Genomic DNA, 22121 nt, shown 5'->3' on the forward strand with positions numbered 1-22121 from the left:
AGACTCACCCCTCGGTCGATGCTGAGCAATGAAAACGATTGCTGCCAAATTCGGGCTGAATTAGAGCCTCCACTCTGGTCGACCGGACCCAGCCCGATTCTCCCGGCCGATGTTGTTCACTACACCCCGGCTGTGAAAGGACTCCAGGCCCCGGCTTCACCGCTGGAGTAGGCCGCAAACTTCAACTCTATGGAACTTCGTCAAACAAGCCGATAAAAGTTTCCGGATTTCACCATTGGAGTGCGGAACAGTTCATGCACACAGAGACTAGGCGTAAAGTCAGGATAATATACAGGATATCGTGGCTGGTTACGGAGGTCGGCGGAGCCGGGAGCCTAAGCAGCCATCTTGCTTGCTGGCGTAGCTCCTCCCCTGAAGGAAGCTCATTTAACGTCTTCCCCTGCATTCTGTAAGTTGGACTCTGATAGTTAAGATGGATTGTTGGTAAGGATAATATCTATTTTTGTATCTCCGCCCCACTTTTAAAAAGGGCCCAATGCTTGGAGTGGTTCAGAGTAATTTACCATTCCCCCTCCTGCTTGCCTTGCATTCATGAATACAGATAATAACCTACTGCATTACTTCTGATATCTCATCCTCCTTTTTGTGGTCTGCTTCCACAGGGACAATTGGACCTGAGGCACTCTGACATCCTAAAGCTAATGCAAGATGTTGTCTGACATGAGGGCCACTCTGTTGTCTAACAAGCAGCAGGATACATTTATCTTGGTAATGAAATGAGTAGCAGGGTAGACAGGATGCCCAAATGAAGACTAAGATGGTAAGATTAAAGAAATTAGGGCATTTTTTGAGACTTCTAAATTTGTATGAACGTAATTTTGAGCATAAGTGTCTCAACTTCACTATTTTTTTTTTTTTTTTTTTTTTTTTTTTTTGGGTAAGACATTTATTGTGCATTGTCATAGAAAATTGACAGTCATTCTCGCCTACAACCTCAAAAGGCCGGCTTTGTAAAGTACGCAGGAATAAATGAACAGTTCACCCATACACAGCCCATCAGCCGACAACCATAGGTCCGGCGGCGCATGTTCTGTAGTAGCGTAGGCAGTGGTGTCGACGATGCATCCGCATTGTAAAATTGTCTGATCAGTCTTACATTTTGTGGTATTTTTTACTAAAGCCCCCGCAACCTAGGGGGAACACTACAAAACATCAAAGCAACAACCCCCTGTAAACCTTAAAGCACTGTGTCACAGCATTCTCCCTCCCTCATTTGCCCACAAGTGTGGCCCATGGTGGCATCAAGTCTTTAAACATTGGAGCGCTCAGTCCTCATTGTCAGCAGATGCCATTGACAGCATATACTGTTGAAAGGGCTCCCAAAAGTCTCTGGGGCGGGATCCCATAGGCAGCTCTTCCTCATACGTGACTAAGGTGTCTCTACAGTAGGTCAGATCTTCCAGCCAATTTCTCACCTTCGGCTTGCGCCTACTGTTCCAGTGTAGGGATATTCGTCTCTTCGCCATTAATAGCGCAATCACACAAAGTTTACGCCGTCTCGCTCGCAAGTGTGGCACCAATCCCAGGAGACAAACTTTAGCAGTGCACGGCAATTGTGCTCCTAACATAGCGTTGAGTGTCCGTATCACCTGATCCCAGTATTGTGTTACAGCATCGCAGTGCCACGCCAAGTGTATGAAGTCCGCGTGTTCCCGCCCACACCTAGTGCAATTAGAGTTGTCTCTCAGCCCATATCTGTGCAAACGTGCCGGGGTGTGATACATCTGGTGCAAATATTTGTAATGGATCAGTCTGAGGTTCCCGTTAGGTGTTAGCATCCCCGTGAGCATGCAAGAGGCCTCCCAGTCTTCCTCCGTGAGATCCTCCCCCAGTACCGTGTGCCATTTCTCCCTGGCTCGTGCAGTGTTACCACCATTGCTAGCCTGTGCGCAGCGGTACAGTCGGGACACCAGGTGTGCAGCCGAGGGGGTGTTGATCATGAGTGTCAGTGGTGCTAGTGCTTGCGGTTCTGCTGGAAAAGACACAAAGTGTTCCTTCACCGCCCTCTGAAGTCTATAATAGTTAAAGCTAAACAACAGTGTTGGATTCTGGATATATGTGAGTTGGTTCAGCTGCACAAAGTGCCCTTCCCTGTACAAATCCCCAAGGGTGTCTATGCCAGCCCGTTTAAGGAGGTCCATCCCTACCTGTTCTTGCGTGACAGACAGCGCCGGGTGGTGAGCCAACGGGAGTGCCGGTGCATAGAGTGGTGTGCATCGCGCCATCTTACTGAGTGTTCTCCATGCTTCCACCGTGGTGTTCACCGGGTTAATATCGTGGGCGTGTAGTCTGGGACGTTTGTGTGTCAGTATACTCGTTAGTGGGATGGGGTCAGCATCACCATGCTCAACAGCCACATGTGTGAGGAAAGGAATCTCGTGAAACCAGTGATGCGCGTATTGCGCCTGAGCACATTGGTAGTATAAATAGATGTCTGGCACCTTGAATCCCCCTCTAGCGTATGGGAGCGTCAGAGTCTGCAGGTCCAGTCTAGCCTGCTTACCCGCCCAGATTAAAGAGAGCATGAGAGATTTAATGTTACGGAAAACCTCCGCCGGGGGCTTAATAGGGATATTATTAAAAAGATATAAAAATTTGGGCAGGAGCACCATCTTTACAATGGCAAGCCTGTCCGCCAGTGAGAGCGGTAGTTTTATCCATCTCTTGACCTTGTCTTCCAGAGCAGAGACAACCCTCCCGAAGTTTGTGCGGATGACTAGCTCTGGATCCCTGTGGAACCAGACGCCTAGGTATTTCGTCGGCTCCTCCTGCCATTCCAGGGGATAGTCCAGAGGCGTGGGTTGGGTGCCATCTGTCAGTGGGAGTATGAGGGATTTGTTCCAGTTAATGCGGAGCCCTGCATATTGGCCAAATTTAATGTATTCCCGCAGTAGGGGGTTGAGGTTGGACTCCGGGTTTTTCACATATAAGACCATGTCGTCCGCATACAGTGCGATGTGGATGGGCCGCGTGGGTAACTGAATGGCCGAGTAGTGGTGGTGCTGCCTTATTTTACACGCCAAGGGCTCCAGTATAAGGGCAAAAAGCATAGGGGAGAGGGGGCACCCCTGTCTGGTGCCACGTCGGATGTCGATCGGGGACGAGAGATGTTTGTTCACCCGTATGCGGGCCGTCAAGCCCGAGTACAGCATCGTGATCCAGCCAATGAATAAGGGGGGGAATCCCATCCGGAGCAGAACTGCGTGCAGGAACGGCCAGTCAATCGTATCGAATGCCTTAGCCGCGTCCAGCAATACAGCAACCGCCTTGATGTCCGGGGCCAAGTAGTGCGCCAAAGCAAAGAGGGTGCGGGTGTTGTGTGCGGTCGACCGGTCCGGGATGAACCCCGCCTGATCAGGTCTTATTAGCATCGGCATTAATGGCTTTAGTCGGTCCGCCAGTATGCTGGCTAGGATCTTGGTGTCAACGTTTATCAATGAGAGAGGTCGGTAGGAGTCGCACTGTTCGTCATCCTTACCAGGTTTCAGAATGGCGATGATCAGCGCCTCTCTCATAGACGGTGGCAGAGTCTGGGCTTCATGAGCGGCCTCGTACAGGTTCACCAGATGTGGTGCTAGCGTGTTAGCGTACGTTTTATAGAATTCTACGACGAAGCCATCCGGGCCCGGTGCTTTGCCATTAGGGAGCCTTTTGATGGTGTCAATGATTTCTTGTGTCGTGAGGGGTCTAGCTAGGTATTCCCTATGCCCGTCTGCCAGCCAGGCAATCTCTACGTCAGCCATGTACTCCAGTATCTCCTCCCGTGGCACCTGTGGTCTGGCCTCGTATAGAGCCCCGTAGGTTTCCCTGAATTCGCCCATAATGGTTGGTATGTCGTGCGCGCGTGTGCCTTGTGTGGTGCGTATAGCTGTTATATGTTGTGGTGTCCTTCCCGAGCAAATCTTTTCTGCTAGAGCCCTGCCCGGCCTACCCCCTTCCCCATATCTCCTGGCCGTGGTCCTCTTAAATATGTATTTGAGTTCGTCATCAGCAAACGTGTTGTACTCCAGCAGTATGGATTGTATGTCGCTTAACAGCGCCGTGTCCCCAGTGTTTGTGTAGCGCTGTTCCAGATCTCGGAGCATCTCCTCCCTTCTGGTAAGTTGGCGGCGAATATCTTTCAGTATACCTGCAGACGTGTTAATACACACGCCCCGCATTGTCGCTTTAAATGCTTCCCATAGTAGGCACGGGTCCTCCGTGGTAGGGGCATTTAGCTCGAAGTAGTCAGTGATCGCTGTTTGGAGTGTATCTACATAAAGCGGGTCGCGTAAGGCCTGTGCGTTGAAGCGCCATGTGTAGGGCGGTGGGACATAGTGTGGGATCCGTAAGCGTAGGAGCACGGGGCTGTGATCTGACAGTGTTCTAGGGAGATGTGTAATCTGCTCCACCCAGGCAAGCACGTCCTGCGTGGCTAGCCAAAAATCTAGCCTGGACCAGCTCCTATTCGCAGCATTAATGTGTGTGGCTACCTGTTCTCCCGGGTGTAGTAACCTCCACAGGTCACTGACGTGCAAATCAGACATTGCGGCAAGCAGCATTTCCCTCACCTTGGTGTGGTGCTCAAGCGTGTGTGCCGCCCTGTCAAGCCCGTCCCTGAGTGTGACATTGAAGTCCCCCCCCCAGAGAACATTGTCCGCTCGTACATCAGCTACAATATGCCATAGCCTTTCAAAGAAGTCTGCATCATCCACGTTCGGACAATACACGTTCACAAGAGCCAGTCTATGACGCCTCGTCTCGCCTACTACTATTACATATCGACCCCCTGGGTCAGTGTGTGTGTCTGTGATTTTGAAGTGAGTGCCTTTTTTTACCAGTATACTAACGCCACGGGAGTACAATGAGTAGTATGAGCCAGTCGTGGATTCTGCCCATTTGTTCCCCAGCCCGTGCGTGGAAGTGGGTGCCAAGTGAGTTTCTTGTAGGAAGGCCACGTCGACCTTGAGCCTGTCAAAGTACGCAAACATTTGCCTTTTCTTCTTCGGGTTCCCCAGCCCCCTTACATTCCACGTGATGAGGTTAAGTGTGTCAAAGCGCGCCATTAGCGTGTGGGCCGGTGGAAACGTGCGCCGCGTGATCTGTGCGGCCACCTATGGAACAGTACAATCCGAACATTCGCTATGAAGGCAACAAAAGAGGTCGCAATGCCTCTCAGACACAGTGCAAATACAGTAACTTCAATCAGTTTCCCCATCCCCCCACCACCCACTTTAGCACCCAAACTTCGCCAAAGCCATTCCCCCCCGAACTTCTGAACAGTGAGTAAACTTTTTGTGGGGAACACCCTCCTGGGGGTGCCGCCCGAAGCACACATCTCCATCCACATAGTGGATGTGGACGGGCGCGATTAGCGTGCTAGTACATCATCAATTTGAACACCCTACCCCCCCCACCCCATCCCCGATCCCCCGCAGGCACTTAGTGACCCTCAACATTCTTCCAATCCCCTCCCAACTCACAAGACCCCTCGCAGGTAGTATCGAGCACCCTCATTGTCAGTGTCTCGGGCTGCACAGTGATAGCCAGGTAGCGTACCACGTTAGCTGTCTGTCAATAGTTAATGGTGGCCCAATGCTCCTTTGCCGGTTCTGTATAAACAGTTCCCCATAGTACTCACTGCGCTACCGCCATGCGTGACTCCCATCCAGGGTCCGGCATCAGTGGGTGTCCCAGTCTCGTGGTGCGCCACGCGAAGCTTCACCCAGGTTGTAATGATCGTCGTGTGTCGCCCACAGTGCCGAAGCAGTCCAAAGAGGCACACGTTGATCCGTCGCGCTTTCAGTCGTTGTCGCTCATTCTGCTCGCATTCTCCTGATTTTTCCGACGTTTGGCGAGGGTCTTGACGTACTCCTGTGCAGCCTGCACCGTCGTGAGGACCACCGGCTTACCATCCGTCAGGATTTTGAGTTTTGCAGGGTACAGCATCGCGTAACCAATGTCTAGTTCACGGAGCTTCTTCTTGACTGTAGCAAATTCCTTCCTGGCTTGTTGCACCGCCAAGGTGTGGTCTGGGTAGAACTCCAGCGAGTTGCCCTGATGGTTAATGGCGCCCTTTTCCCTCGCCAGCCGGAGTATAGTGTCCCTGTCCCTGTAGTTGAGCACCCGGGCGATGATTATTCGAGGTGGAGCCCCTGGTTTCGGAACGGGGGCCAGGGAGCGATGAGCGCGTTCAATCAGGAAGACTTCAGAGAAGCTGTCAGCCCCGAAGATGTCCTTCAGCATGCCTTCCACGTAAGTCTCCATCTTGCCCGTGTTGGTGGATTCTGGCAGGCCCGAGATGCGTACGTTGTTGCGGCGGGACCTCGCTTCCTGGTCCTCCACCTTCGCCTTCAGGGTTTCCAGGGTCCTCTCAAGGGCGCCGTGGGTTTTCGCGATGTCTTTGGAGTGATCTTCCACCGAGGAGATCCTGCGCTCCGCCTCCACCAGCCTCCCCTCGTGGTTTTCCAGCTTGTTAGATAGAGAGTCCACCCGCGCCACGACACTGTCCATCTTGCCATTCATGTCATGTAGACTCTGCTGGATAGCCCTCAGTACCGCCTCCATGCCGGCGCCCCCTTCCAGTACCTGGTCTCCATCAGCATCCTGAGCAGCGCCTGTATTCGTCGTTTGCTTTCGTGCCTCAAAGGGCAGCTTTGATTGCTGCTTGTCCGGCTTGCCCATCGTGCTCGGGGGGCCAACTGGGCTAGTGATGTGGGGGCTCGCAGGTAATGTTGTCGTGGTTGTAGTCCGTGCGCGTCTCAGCCGTGTTCCAGACGTCCTCCACGTCGAGGCCCCGCTCATTGGGCCATGTGGCGGGCTCTACGGCGGTGCAGGTCAGTTCAGCGTGCTGTGCAGTGGTGTCATGCGCCAGCGCACACGATGCAGGGCGCTGGCCGTGTCCCTATACCTCCCAGGTCGTGTGGGGCGGACTCGCTGGTGATGGCGGGTCTAGGTCGCGCCGTCAAGGCAGCGGTCAGCGTCGGTGTGCAGCCTCCGGCGCGCACGCCCCTCGCAGCTCACCTCCGGTTGTTATTCCGCACAAAGCGAGGTCTCCGCGCCGGAGGGACTCCGATGTGTCATGATAGTGAGCTGGCAGCGTCCAGCGCAGGTTCGCTGAGTGTGCGTGTCACCGCCGCCGCCATTTTGGCCGCCGTGGAACGCAGACAGTCCGCCGCAGTTCCTGCAGTCTGCCCAGGCACATCACATCCGAAAGCCGCCGATATTAGCGCTCCACAGCTAGCGCGTTGAGGGGGGGTCTGTCCAGTGGTCTTCAATGGGCGTCATCGTGCGTTTTCATCTGCGGTCACTGCAGCCGCGCGCCGCCATTTTGGGCAGCCGGTCCGCTCCAGGAGAGGTCAGGTCGGCTTTCTCCGGCGTGCGGTCCGTTTCTCGGCCGAGATCGCCACAGAGTGCAGGCGGGTCTGTCAGCTGTCCATTCCGCCGTTTTTCGCTGGAATCGGGTCAGGTTTAGGGCCAGGGGTTCCGAGGAGACGCGCCCGTCCGGCGGAGCCGACTTAGAAGTCAGCCATCACGCAGTGCGCCCTCTAGCGCCCCCTTCTCAACTTCACTATTGCTTAACTGGTAGGAATTGCCTAAAATGATGATGGTTATCATGCTATTCATAGCTATTATTATTCCCATTAACTGTAGCATAGCCCTTCCTTGCTCAGTTTATCAGCTGGCTTAATTGCTACTGCTACTGGTGTACCATACGCTGCCACTTTTCTGGTAATAGATCTCTTTATCTAGGTCCTAATGTACATGCTACAGTTGTTGAGAGAGTGTTCACAAATGAGGCATGGGATTCAGAGAAGTGTGGGAGGTTATAAACACTAACTGAGATTTGATTTTCTAATGTGAAGTTGATTTTCAAAATAATAGACACCAATGAATTGATCTGTTTACCCTTTAAAAAAATCAAATTTTTTTGTACTGCTTATAGTAAATGTGCTAACAGTGGACTTTTCCTTCTGCAGATTATACAGAATGACCAGCAGTTGCAGTGTTTCACAACTGAATTACTCTGCATTGCCGAGACTGAAGAAAATAAAAAAAAGCAGTCTTCTGGCATACAGCATCATTTCACCAGTTTATATGGTAAGTAAATCTCACAACCATTCCTTTGAACATTAAAAAGACTTTCACAGCATCTGAATGTCCTCACTACCTTCCAGTGGGAGCCTGTGCTTGAATATATTTTCTGTCAAGATGGAGGTAATATGGATCACATTGTGTTGGTCATGATAGCATTTTTTTTTAACTCTTTATTCAAGACGGATCAAAGCATTGTATACCATTTACAAAATAACGTAAGCATCCATCAGTTTTAACATTTTCTCCCCAAACTGAAAGACTAGCAGCTGCCCCAGTTAACAGTAATGTGATCTTCATTTCCACCCGTGGGGGGAATCAACAATATCCCAGCAGTCTCTCCATATAATACAATAAAAGGCAAACATTTCTCCCTCCCACCCACCTTCAACATCCTACCCATGTCCCCTTCCGTCTCCTGGTCGCATTAGAAATCCTCTATGTACTGTTCAGTTCATACATCTTTATTTCGAAATATTTCATCATAAAAGACAATCATAAAAATTAGCTCAAACATCATTCTCTAACAATTAAAAACACTCTGGCAAGACAAATCATCGAGTAAACATCATGTTACAACAATATAACATATATACAATTAAAGAATTACTATAATATGTTTATAAAAACAGATTGGAGAAAATAATCCACTATCTGTAAGGTGCTTGGCTCTGATAATCCACGACCAACCCAAGAACTTTCCAACTGCAATGACCACTCGTTCTGTTGTGTCGGTCCTCATTATCCGCAGCGCCTCCAGCCCCACCCGTGTTCTCAAATTTTTACAAATAGGTTTTAACCATTTGTTCTGGGGTGCTGAATAGGCGGGGCAAGCAAAAAAGAAATGGCCTAGTGACTCTTTTTGGTCCTCACACCAGGGGCAAAACACATTTGTCTGTCCAAGCCATTTACTGGTGAATGATCTCAACGGAAGCGACCCGACCCTAAACTGGTGAAAAAGCTTCCGATCCCAACTCTTGGTGATGGTATCCCAGTAAGCCTCTAGAGAAAGGTCAAGTTTGTGCTTTAAGAACCTACCAGACAGAGAGGTGTTGTCTGTCTGTGCTATGAGTTGTTGTCTTACTGTGGACCAATATAGAGCTTTGAATTCCTTTTTCGAGGGGAAGACATTATAATTCAGAGCGATCCAGAGATGGCTTAGGCCCATATTTTCCAGGAGCATTCTTACTTTTTTGAACCAGAAATATTGCCCAAGCCCATCACAGATCTGACATCCAAGATTTCATTACCAAAAAGTGCCAGTTCCGGGGTTGTCCACACTCTCCTCCACAAGGCAACAGCTCTGAAACGTGCTATATCATCAATAGGGTGACAACCCAGGTCAAGTAGCAGTGGATTCAAGGGGCTGGACTGGGGAAGGCCAACAAGATTACGAAGGAATTTATTTTGAACTCTGCCTAATGGTGACCGGTCCGAAAAAGCCCATAAGTCTGCGCCATACAAGATCGCTGAACTTATTTTAGCACTGTAAATTTTTTAAGCAGGACCTATCCTTTTGGTCAGTGAGGTTCTCTGTTCCTTAATTAAGCACCCTGTTAGCTGAGCAAACTTCAGAGAGAGTATCACGCTGGGGTTTCCGGCTAAGCCTGTTTTCCAATACAACCCCTAGGTAAGTCATGACTTTAACCTACTCTAACACACTGCCATTCAAACTAACGTGGCCCAACTGCGGTTCATTTTTAGATAAGACCATAAATTTAGTCTTTGTTACATTGACCTGTAGATCATTATCTTGGCAGAATACCTCAAACCTGTTTAGGGCGGACTGGAGACCCTTTTACATTTTAGATAGATTAAGGGTGTCATCCGCGAAGATAAGTAGTGGGAACTTATTACCGCCTAGACCAGGGGCATCTGTAGGGAATGCTGCGAAGTACTGCACTACCCTGTTAATGAACAACAGAAACCGGGTCGGTGCAAGTACGCACCCTTGACGTACACCCCGGGAAACCGGAAATCTCTCTGTAACCTGCCCCTGTTTGCCCCATCTAACCTGCGCGAAGTTTGCTTCGTGTAGTCGGATTACTATTTCAAGGAGTTCTAGGGGCATCCCCAGTGTTCCCAGTGCATCCCATAGCTTAGGTCTTGGAACTAAGTCAAAGGCAGACTTTAGGTCTACAAACGCTGCATAGATAGTTCCACCACCCAGAATAACAACCTTCCAATAGATTAAAATAAATCTAAATACCTGATCAATCGTGCTTACACAGGATCTAAAACCAGCTTGTAAAGGGGACAAGACATTCTCTAGGTCCATACAAATCTGGATCTTAGCGAGCACCATCCTAGCTATAATTTTCTGAATGGCATCTATTAAACTGATGGGGCGATAATTCCCCGGAGCAGAACGATCCATCTTTTTAAATATAGGCAGGATCTCAGCTCCTAGCCAAGAATCTGGGATTTGTGCACCCTTCGCGATAGCATTGGCCAGAAAGGTAATCTAAGGCACCCAATTAATTAAGTCAAATTTAAATAGATCTGTCGGGATGCAGTCCATACCTGGTGCTTTTCCTCCTTGTACCATCCTCAGTGCGTTCTCTACATCTTTCCCAACAAACACTAGGGAGTGGCTCGGGGTCAGTACTTGTGGGGAAAGAACAGGGGGGGGACTGTCACAGGTTCAAGTCCCCTAAACTGAGACTCAAAATATTCGACCCAAACTGCGGCACACACCTGGTTATCCGGGACTTGGGATTCCACTGCGCTTCCCCATTTAACTATCTGCCAGAACTTTGTCTGGTCTCGCGACCTACTTGCTACTAGTAGATCCTGCCAGTGCTGATCATCCCAGTTCTTTTTGGCCTGTTTTTGGATTTTCCTGTATGTAATCCTTACTGCCCTAATGTCCTTGGTATTCCGTGATTTAATGGCTTTCACCAGAGAGCCATAAGCAGAGCGGCATGATTTATTGTACCAATGATTGCCTGGTTTAAGAGATGGTAGTTTACTGGGTTTGGCACTTTTGGAGAAATGGGATTTCAATACCCCAAAAAGCTGCTCCTGAAGAGCACTAGTTTTAGCAATCTGGTCTTCTTGTTGAGCCAGAGCCTGTAAGACACACAAAGTGGTAGAAACCTCCTGAGAGATCTTGTCTGAAATTAGGGGATCATCGACTACCCTATCCCACCGGACCCTACGCCTATCATTGGAAAGAAAGGCTTTGGCTGTTACTATCTCGGTGGCTCTGACAGTCTCCAGACCGCCCGCAGTTTTTAAGCTAAGTAAGAGCGGGTTATGGTCGCTCTCAGGGCGGGCAGATATTATCGTGTCCTCGAGAAGGGACCAGTACTCAACCTTGATTAGAATATAATCGATTCTGCTTGAATTGATACCATTATCAAAGGTTACCCGACCGGATTTATCAGACCTGGATCGACCATTAACAGCTCTCAAGCACTGCTCGAGGCAGAAGCCCAGCCACTGTATTGCCACTTCTGTCCACTTCATTATCGGGTTTAGGTCGAGGCAGGGGATATTCTACTGTGCATCTTCCTCTGCTGAAATATCTTCCCCCCACAAGAAGTAAGGGTTCAAACGTACAATTGAAATACCCTGCCACAATCACGAGGCAATCCATCCCGACGGAGCTGAGAATGAGATCCAGCTCTTTAGTAATTCCCGAGTTCCGCCCCCAGGCTGGCCTCTAACATATATATTTAAAAAATTATGATCTCCATCTCATTCGGCCGCGACAGTCTTATAACAAGAATGTCAGGGTTAAGCACCATTACTTCAGTGGACCTGTAGCTAAGCGACTGCTTCACCCAGATGGTCAGGCCACCTGACGATCTACCTCTTTTGCCTCTAATAGCAGGTTTAAAAAAGTTTAAATACCCCAGGCGATGGATGAGATCAGGGGCCCGACTTTCTTGGAAAATCAGGATATCATGGTCCTCCACAAAATCTATCCACTCTGTTATTGAGGTTTTACTCCTCAGGCCTGCAATGTTCCACGAGACCATTTTTAACAGGTTTTCCCTAATAGCGTGCTGGATCTGACCAGACTCTGACGGATTTACCCCTATTGGTCTCCTTCCTGCAATAGGGTCCCCACTTGCTGAGGAGCCTGGGCACGACCTCACCGAACCTTGTTCGACCGCCTCACACCCCCCCCCTAACCTTCCTCGCTACGATCTCTCCGTCATGCACTGGGGGCATCCTGGGTGAAGGGCAGAGACCTAGACCACTACCAACACTATCACCATCCACCACTGCATGACCCTCAAGGTGATGCGCATCCCTACTCAGTTGGCATGCTGTATCTTCCCTTCCCATTGGCTGGACCACCATAAAGCCCCTATAGTTGTTCTCAAGTCAATTCACCCCCTCTAGACCAATAAGTGGGTCAAATCGATTTGTCAGGGACATATGATACTCAGCCCTGTCAAACGGTTTTACACCAAAAGATCTAATATTACGAATAAAGGAGGAGGGATTGGTTGGTCCATGGTAAGCATAAGCATAAAAGTAATTTAGGCCCAGGGTTTGAACATCTCCCACTCTGCCGAACCTAGGATCATAGCAAACGTACTCTACCACCCTAGGATCTCTAAAGTTGACAATTACGCAGTCACCCTCTATATCCTTCTCTCTACGACCCAACCAACTCACCCTTCTAACATTTAATATCTCTGCGTTTGTGGAAGGTGAGAGTGGTCTGTTCCGGTTAAGCCAGTGGGTGACTTTGTTTTTAAACTCCCTATGTGATTCAATTTTATCAGCTCTAATCCCCGGAACTCCCACCAGAATAACCGTGTACGGTACTGACTCTGGGGGGAGTTTGATACAAGGTAGCCGCTGTATAGTACCCTTGCTACCCTGTGGAGTTGTCCAACTAGGCGGTATCTTCCCTACCCGCACAGAGGGTGCGGGCTGGCTACTTGCCACCTTGCCAACTCCCGTACCCTTTTCCCCAGGTAGGACCAGATAAATCCATCTCTACGGGGCGCGTCTCAGCACGAGGTGGGGGGGTTTTGGTTGTTGGCCCTGTCATTTTGGACTGGTTGGGCAGACTCACTACCACTTCTAAGCCCTAGGGGACAAAATGGGTGGGCTTTGGCGCTTGGATCCTCCATGCCTTTCGCTATCCTTTCCAACGCGCTAGAGTTAACTAGTACTAACTTTTCGAGTTGCTCTAGTTTTGAGTTAGTCAATTTAATTCTCTCCAAAAGAGGTAGTGTCAGTGATTTAAATAATTTTCAACTTTGTCGAATAGCCAGTCATTTGCACTACTTAGGGTAGTTAGTTGATTTGGACGGGGGATAGCCATAATTGGACTAGGGGACTGAGCAGTATGTTGTGATGCTGGGTTTGAGATGGTTGTTTTTGATATTTTTGCCGCACCACATTTCTGAGGACCACCCCCTCTTTTCCTTTTGCCTACTGAATGAATTGCCGTTAGTTTTTTGCCGGCTGGTATCGCCTGATTTTGGATTTTAGTTGTGGCACTATTAGGCAGGGGAATTCGAGTCTCTACTTTGCGACCCACTAGAGACAAAGCAACCTGAGGCTATATTTATTGAAGTATCAACCACAGAAGTATCAAGCCCAACCAGCGATAGGCTGGATCTCGGACTCAGGGTGACTAGGGGGACAGTTGTTCCTGGTTGTTCTGGTATAGTAGCAGACCCAGTGGTACCTAGAGATGAACGCTTCCCCGTTATGAGATCCAAGGACAAGCGTTTCTTATTTCTTTTTCCAATACCACTGCAACCCTTGTAATGAATTGATCTATGGTACCTGTAACCGCCCTCCCCGGGGTGGAAAGTGTAACTTTTCGACCCTTCCCAGAGCAAGATGCCATTAGAGATGATGGGTAGGGGAATCAGGCACTGGAAATAACAATCAATATAGACCGAATGTTTAGATGTATTCGGGCTGGGATGATCTGCAGCGCAACAACAATAGGTATAACATTAGAGGGAATACTCTACACAAACCCGGACTTAGGGGGGTGGCCCAGCCCGGCCTCGATCGTCCTCGGACGGGCTCATACGGGCCCGCCCTTGGCCCGGGCTTCACCCGTGCTGAGCCTGCACGCGTCCTGCATATTGCGGGCCTAGGTGGTGCTAAGTAGAGGGAGATGGGGCAGGAAGAGGGCCCAGCTGCGGCGGATGATTGCAGCTAAGCCTGCTGGTCCTCGCAGTCCCACCCGGGTGTCCGATAAAAGTTTCACAGCAAGTTCAGCCCTAATCGGCAAGCAGTTCACGATATCCTCAACACAGGGACCAAAGAAGGCAGGTTATGTAAAGAAAGTCACTGCACCACAAACGGCTGCGAGGGGCACCCCTCTATGTACTGTCTCCCAGCTATTATTGTAAAGGCATATACTGTTGTGTAAGCAAGTCAAGTTGTCCGTGCGGTGTTCCAGGCTCCCGTGTTACCTAACCATGCTATCACTCACCCTGTCCAGACCCTACGCTCGATCACCTTGCAATGGCACTAGGTCTATCCCTTCCAGGGCCATCAACATGATCTCCCACTCCTGTGCTATGGGATACTTCCTCTGACCTTTCTCCTCCTCCCTTCTCAGCGTCATTCCCTCTGCTCTGCCTCACTTTACCAGTTCCATCTGCCATGCGGCCGTCCCAGGTGGTCTGGGGGATTTCCACCTCATTGTCAGAGCCCTGACAGCTATCAAAAGAGCCGGATCCAAGAATCTTAATTTGGCCTTCAGCACCTTGGACCTTTTGCGGAACCCCACTAGGCAGTATAAAATCTCTTCAGGTACAGGCAAGTGAGTTGTTTTTCTCAGAACCGGACATATCCAAGCCCAATATCCACGTAGACGTACACAGGACCAGAGCATGTGCAGGAATCCAGCCTCCTCTACTCCGCAACGTGGACAGCAATGGGGGAGTCCTGGAACATTCTGTGTAGCCTCTGAGGGGACAGGTACACCCTATGCAGTACCATTTTTTTCTATAAATCTAAATTTCACATACCGCAACACCCTCCTGGGATGCTCCAGAATAATCTGCCATGCCTTATCTGTGAGTATTATGTCTGCGTCCTGAGCCCAAGTATCCCGAAGCATATCCAGCGGAATTGCTGCGTGTGCTCTGACCCCAGAATATAACCAGCACACTAAGTGTCCCCAGGCCCCATATAATAGAGCAGGTAGACCATTTCATGTTGCGCGGGTTGAGTTTGTTGTGGTTCCCAGGTGTTCTGAATGTAGTGCGAAACCGTGGCATGTAGCAAATACAATCTAGGGGGAGCGCCTGTAATTTGAAAAAAGGACTCATGGTCTAGCAGAGTGTCATCACCAAAAAAGGCCCCCACCTCCATGACCCCAGCCTCCGTCCAGGGGCGCGGTATGTCTCGTGTTAGCCTGCCCTGATGCGTCGGGAAACCCAATAAGGGAATGTTCGCCACGTATGGCTTTACTGATGAGGTGTAGGACAGTGCTAGTCTCCAGCACAATATGACCGTGTGCAGGAGCGGGTGACAATCTGGAGGAAGCCGCCTTTGTGGAAGCAACAAGAAGTGCCGCTCTCCCCGTGCCAGTCGCTCAGGTGTATAGTCGATCTCATGGAGGTTCCTACCGGCCACCTAAAGTGAGAGCCACTGGAGTTGGCTGGCATAATAATTGCCCTGAAAATCTGGGCCCCCCAGGCCCCCCGAGTCGGTTCCCAACTGGAACTTGCGAAAGCTAATGCGTCTCCGACCATTACCCCAGATCAGAGTAGTTAGAATGGTATTAAGTGTGGTAAACACTTGTTGGGTGACGGTCACAGGCAGGTTTACAAAATCATACAAGAGGCGTGGGAGCATAACCATCTTAGAGATTGCGACTCGGCCCATAACGGACCACGCTGCTCCAGAGCCGGGTACTAGCATGCTTAATATTACCATCAATTTGGTCCTCTGGTGATCTATATACCTGGATCCCCAGATACTTGAACGAGGTCTGCGCGACCTGTATCTCGTGTGTCCCGAAGCGGATGGAAGCGGGGTGTAGTGCCTCATTGAAATAAAAGGCCGTCCATTTTTGCTGGGTTGATGGCCAGGCCCAATACTTCCTCAAAGCGGCAAAAAATATCATAGAGAGCCGTGTGATCTGCTTCTAAGTCCCTGAGGTACAACAAGATGTCATCCGCGTATATGGATATCAAATTATGCGTACCCCTGATCGATATACCCATCTGGGCTTTATGAGCCCGGAGCGCTATAGCCAGAGGTTCCGGTGCCAAAGCAAATTAAATCGGGGACAGGGGACATCCCTGTCGGGTTCCCCTGTACACCGAGTAACTATACGACACTTACCTGCCCGTACGGGCCCTGGCCGAAGGGTCTATGTACAATAGTCTAATCCACCTCAGGATGGAGTCAGGGAGGCCAAAGCGCCTCAGGGCCTCAAACATAAACGTCCATGACAGGGAGTCGAACGCCTCTTTTAGATCTAACGCTATACAGCCTGCCCGGGGATATTCCCATGGCGTGCTTGTCATGAGGGCATGCAGTCTCCGAGTGTTCAGGGACGTACTCCGTCCCGGGAGGAACCCGCATTGATCCCGATGCACCAGTGCGGGTAGGTGGGATTGTAAGCGCAGGGCTATGGCCTTACTCAGGATCTTATACTCCGTAGAGAGCATTGATAAGGGCCTATAATTTGCCATGTCCAAGGCATCCCTGCCGGGCTTAGGTATTGATGTAAACAAAGCTTCCATCGTCGTTGCCGGTAGATGTCCTTCCTCAAACGCTGCCCCGAAAACCTTATCCAGGACAGGCGCTAGAGTGTGTAGGTATGTCGCATAGAACTCCACCTGGAGTCCGTCTATACCCGGTGTCTTATTGCGGTTAAGGAAACTAATTGCCACCCGTATTTCATGTTGCGTAATGGGCCCGTCCAAGTCCCTCTGTGTATCCTCCGACAGGGTAGGGAACGGGAGGCCATGCAGGAGCACAGACACACGTTCTGGGTCCTCCAAGTCAAAAGAAGCGTATAGGGCCTTCAGGTGGTCATGGAACACTTTGTTAATCTCGGATTGCGTACGGGCCAAACCGCCGGACATGTCACGTATCCGTGTTATCACCGAGGTGTCCGGTCGTCCAGTACCAGGCGGGCCAATAGTGTACCTGATCTATCAGCATCAGCGTGCTGACGGCGTAAATATTCTTTATAATCAATGTTTCTCAGCGTCTCCAATACTTCCGTATGATCTATATTCCCTTTCTGCAGCTCCCCCTTCTTCTCAGGATCTACACTCATCTCCCTTTCCAATATCTTTAGGCGGTTCTCCAACTCACAGTTTCCTGTGAATTTCCTGTCTGGATCCTACCAACTGGCCTATGGCAGCTCCCCGTACCACAACATTCATGGCATCCCATACTACTAAATTAGAAGAGGCAGAGTCCCAATTTTCTCTAAAGTAATTAGACAATGTGTCAGAGAGCGTCGCGCGGAAGGGACCATCCTCCAGAAGGAGCGGGTTGAGCCTCCAAGTAGGTACAGGGGTCGGCACCCTTCCCCAAAGTAGGCTGAGGGACAGGGGTCTATGGTCAGAGAAAGTTTTGGCTAGGTACTCTGGGCTCCCTATCCTAGAAATCAGTGACCGTGAGCATAGAAATCGGTTTATCCGAGTGTGGAGGTTGTGTACGGTGGAATAGAATGAGTATTCCTTGTAATCTGGATTCAAGGCACGCCATGCATCCATCAAGCCCCAGCCCTCTGCCCAGGTTAGAAATACTTCAGACAGACGCAAGGCTCCAGTCATTTGGAGGGGGGGGGGGGTGTGTGATCTATCCAGATCCAGGCTCAGGACCATGTTCCAGTCTCCGCCCAAAAACCAGGAGACGTTCGCCCAGTCCAAGACTGCCAAACCAACTGTGTGCAGAAATGTATCCTGCTCAAAATTCGGAGCGTATATACTGCTGAGTACAATTAATTTGCCATCTAGGGTGCCTTTCACCAGAATAAATCTACCCTGCTCATCTACTTTCTTCTCTATCTCCTCAAATGGCGTCCCATGTCTGACCCAGATAGTCGCCCCCCCTGGAGAAGGCCGAGCAAGTCGTAGAGTAATTAGTACCTCTCCACTTCTTTCACAGTTTCTGGGCTTCTGATACCGTAAGGTGGGATTCCTCGAGGAAAGCAACTTGTGTGTGATGCCTAAGCAGGAAGGAGTGGATCCGGTGTCTTTTCTATATCGCCACAAGCCCCCGCACATTCCAGGTAGTGAATCGTTAAGATCCTACAGCATCAGCCATAATCGTCTATTGCCAAGCATAAGAGTGTCAGTGGGCTCACAGCGCAAGCCCATATAACTAACGACCAGGAGACTACATATTCGAAAATTCCCTCCCAAAACTGAACAAACAAGGCTCAGCAAAACAACACTGCCAGGCCAAACATAAGAACAGTAAACAAATAAGTCCAAGGACGAGTGCGTTCGCCATTGGGGGGGTGGCCAAGCACTACTACGGTCATCTGTGTATTCGCACCGGGTACCACTGGCTCAACGGCGTGCCGTCCTGGTGGCACCATGTTAGTAAAAATCTGCACGTAAACACGTACTGCAGATACCCTCACCATGTGAACCAATAGACCCACTAGGGCCGCACTCAACCAGGGTTCCCGCCCTACTCATTCCATCTCACAAGTGCAAGGAAGCAGCGGGTATGCACATTATAAACAGCGTTCAATACTTATTACCAAACCCATGGATATCTGTTTGTACTATGAATCAACAAAAACAGCAAGCAGTAAGCACAAAGTAAAGGATATCAGGCGCTGCAGGTAACCAGTCCACTCCAAACGAAGCTGTGTATCCCTTTAGTTGTCCAGCATATCATCTGCCGCTCGGGGGGGGTGTGACAGTAGGGAACAGGATCACACTGTTGTCCGAGTCAGAGGGGATCCTGCTGTCGTCCGAGTCAGTCGGTATCTTCCCTGAATCCTCTCTGAACGTGCCCACTATTGCCACGGCACCCGACTGATCCTCCCTCTGTTGTTCCCGTGATGGGCCAAGTTTACCCATGCTCCTCCTTGCATTTGGGGAGTCCTCTCTTTCTCGACCGAGTCTCTCCCCGAGCCACCGGTAGCTATATCCTGAGTAGCCTCCTGACTCCCGTCGATGCCCATCACCACCAGCCATTCCTCGACATCGCATGGGCTCTCGAAGAAATGTGTTTTCCTGCCGTGGATGATCTTCAGTCGGGCTGGGAAAAGCAGCGCATATTTCAACTTGGTTCTTTGTAGCTTCTTCTTTACCTCCACATATGAGGAGCGCTGTTTCTGGACCGTATTGGTATAGTCTGGGTAGAGGAATACCCTTCGGTTTTCATATTGGATAAGGGACTTCTCACTGGCTTTCTGCAGCAAAACATCCCTATCTCGGTAGTTAAGTAATCGTGCTATCAGAGGGCGGCCTGATATGGGCCTACCGGTTGGGATCCTGTGCGCCCGTTCTACACTAGTGCGGCGATAGACCCTCCATAGTAGCATTGTCTCGGAACCACTGCTCCATGAAATCCTCTGCATGGGCCCCCTCACAGCGTTCCGGAAGGCCTATGACGCAGACATTGTTGTGGCGATTCAGACTTTTCCGCGTCCTCCACGCGGTCCATGAGGGAGGCAACCTGCTGCTGTAGTTGCTGAATAGAGGTGGATTGGTCTGCCACAGTCGGCGTGAGTTCGGAAAGGGCAAGTCCTTGGTCTTTTACCTTGTCCGCCAATTTGCCATGGTCTGACTTTAACCGTGATAGATTTGTGGTTAGGGCCCCCAGCTGATGTTCCATTGCCGACCTGGAGTCCATAATTTCTTTCAGGATTAAGTCCAGTTTGTTCTCCCGCTGATCACCGGCATGATCCGACCCAGAAGCCCTCGGTGGAATCCTCCCTTCTCCTGTGCTCTCCGTGTTGGGCGTGAGCTCTTGACCTCCGAGCCCCTCCGCCACCTGTGCCCCCTTTTGCACCATGATGTTCCTGAAGTGCGCCAAAGCCGTACTTTGTAAGATGGGAGCCTTCTGAAGAGAGCGAGCCCCCCCTCCATGGCGGTGTATGTCAGCGGTCTCTTCCGACCTCACCAGTTCCTCCGTGAGTGTCCACTCGTCCTTGTCAATTCGCCCCCCCCTCGGGCTCCACACCAGGTCCCCAGGGCCAATATTCACAAAGGCAGAGGTCGCAAGGTACCAGGGCCTCCAGAGTCCTGTCGGGCACCAGTAAACTCCTGCTCCCCGCCCACGGCGTCACCCAGGCCCGCATTCTCAGCGGGCTTCCCTCCACAGGTCGCCTCCCCTGGGCCCGCAGGACGCAGCCAAGAAGAAAATGAGGCAGCTCCACGTGTCTCCCCTCACCGGCAGTCTCACCTCCGCGGGTGGCCAGAGTCTCAGCAGCCCGGCTGTTCCGTCCCTCCAATGGGGTCCGGGCCGTAACTTTGTGGCGGGAGGGGGGGGGGAATCCCCAAGATCAGTTCTTTCCCCATGTCGCTCTCTCTTCTGCGTCACATCACCAGTGCTGTCCCATTCGGTTGCCTGGGCGCTCCGTGGGTTCCTCTCTTCGGTCCCCCGCCCCTGCTCCTTCGCGGGCAATGTGTCAGTCCTCCACCGCTACCGGACCTCCGCAAACACGGGCCAACCCAGTCCCGTGGCAGGCCCCAGCAGACTCTAAGAGCTGGGGTCGGCACTCACCCCCGCCCTGTGGGGTCCGGGTCTCCTCCCCCTCGAGATCTTGCGGTGTCACAGGGAGACACCTCGCAGCCGCCTCCGGTCGGGTCACACAGCGTTCCGAGTGCTCCGGAGCGCCGGACCGATCACTTCCGGTCCCGCTCACCCCAGTGGCTCCGGGCTCGCTCCAACTGCAGCTCCCGGCTTCTTCCCGTATGCGTAGCGGTAGGCCCAATCCTCTTCCGACTCACATTATGGAACAAAATCTGTACGCCGATAGGTCACCGTGTCGCCGCAGGGTTCTGTCGTCGATCCGCCACCTTCCGTTGTAGGCAGGGTTCCAGCAGCCGCTTTTTTTCAGGATTTGCCGCCAGGCGGACCCGGAGCACTAGCAGCAGCCGACCACATTCGTGGCTGGCTAGACCCGCCCCCATGTTGGGCATGATAGTTAATAATAGACTGACTGCTTCCAAGGCTACTTAAAAATGATTTAGAATCTGATGGTAGCAATGTTCCGTTCAAGGAAATTGCTACCTTTGTGGCTGAAATGCACTATCTCCCTTTCAAACGACAGTGTTTCCTTCTCACGGAAGGAAGCTCATTTAACGTCTTCCCCTGCACTCTGTATGTTGGACTCTGATACTTAATATGGATTGTTGGTAAGGATAATCTCTATTTTTCTATCTCTGTCCCACTTTCAAAAAGGCCCCAGTTCTTGGAGTGGTTCAGAGCCCTTTGACATTCCCCCTCCTGCTTGCCTTGCAGTCATGAATACAAATAGTAACTTACTGCATAACGTCTGATTTCTCATCCTCCTTTTTGTGGCCGCTTCCACAAGGACAATTGGACCTGAGGCGCTCTGATATCATAAAGCTAAAGAAAGATGTTGTCTGACTTGAGGGCCACTCTGTTGCCTAACCAGCAGCAGGATACATTTATCTTGGTAATGAAATGAGTAGCAGAGTAGACCGGATGCACAAATGAAGACTAAGATGTTAATATTAAAGAAATTAGGGCATTTTTTGAGACTTCTAAATTTGTATGAACGTAATTTTGAGCATAAGAGTCTCAACTTTCCTATTGCTGAACTGGTAGGATTTGCCTAAAATGATGATGGTGAACATGCTATTCATAGCTTTTATTATTCCCATTACCTGTAGCATAGCACTTCCTCACTCAATGTATCAGCTGGCTTAATTACTACTGGTGTACCATATCCTAAAACAAATGAAATGAGATGGGTACGCTGCCACTTGGCTGGCAAAAGATCTCTTTATCTATGTCCTAATGTACATGCTACAGTTGTTTAGAGAGTGTTCACAAATGAGGCATGGGATTCAGAGAATTGTGGGAGGTTAAAAACACATTCAGGTTTGATTTTCTAAAGTGAGGTT

General features: G+C 50.5%; 1 protein-coding gene across 1 annotated transcript in view; it reads left to right on the forward strand.

The window, feature by feature from the left end:
- Positions 1-22121, forward strand: part of LOC147708272 (uncharacterized) — a 413470-nt gene that overhangs the window by 37071 nt on the left and 354278 nt on the right. Inside the window, exon 5 of the mRNA XM_086925333.1 lies at positions 7980-8100. The gene's annotated coding sequence lies outside the window, so the exon portion shown is untranslated. The remainder of the gene's footprint in view (positions 1-7979; positions 8101-22121) is intronic.

Source organism: Lissotriton vulgaris, chromosome 6 (genome assembly GCF_964263255.1).
Source record: "Lissotriton vulgaris chromosome 6, aLisVul1.2, whole genome shotgun sequence".
Classification (NCBI taxonomy): Eukaryota; Metazoa; Chordata; class Amphibia; order Caudata; family Salamandridae; genus Lissotriton; species Lissotriton vulgaris.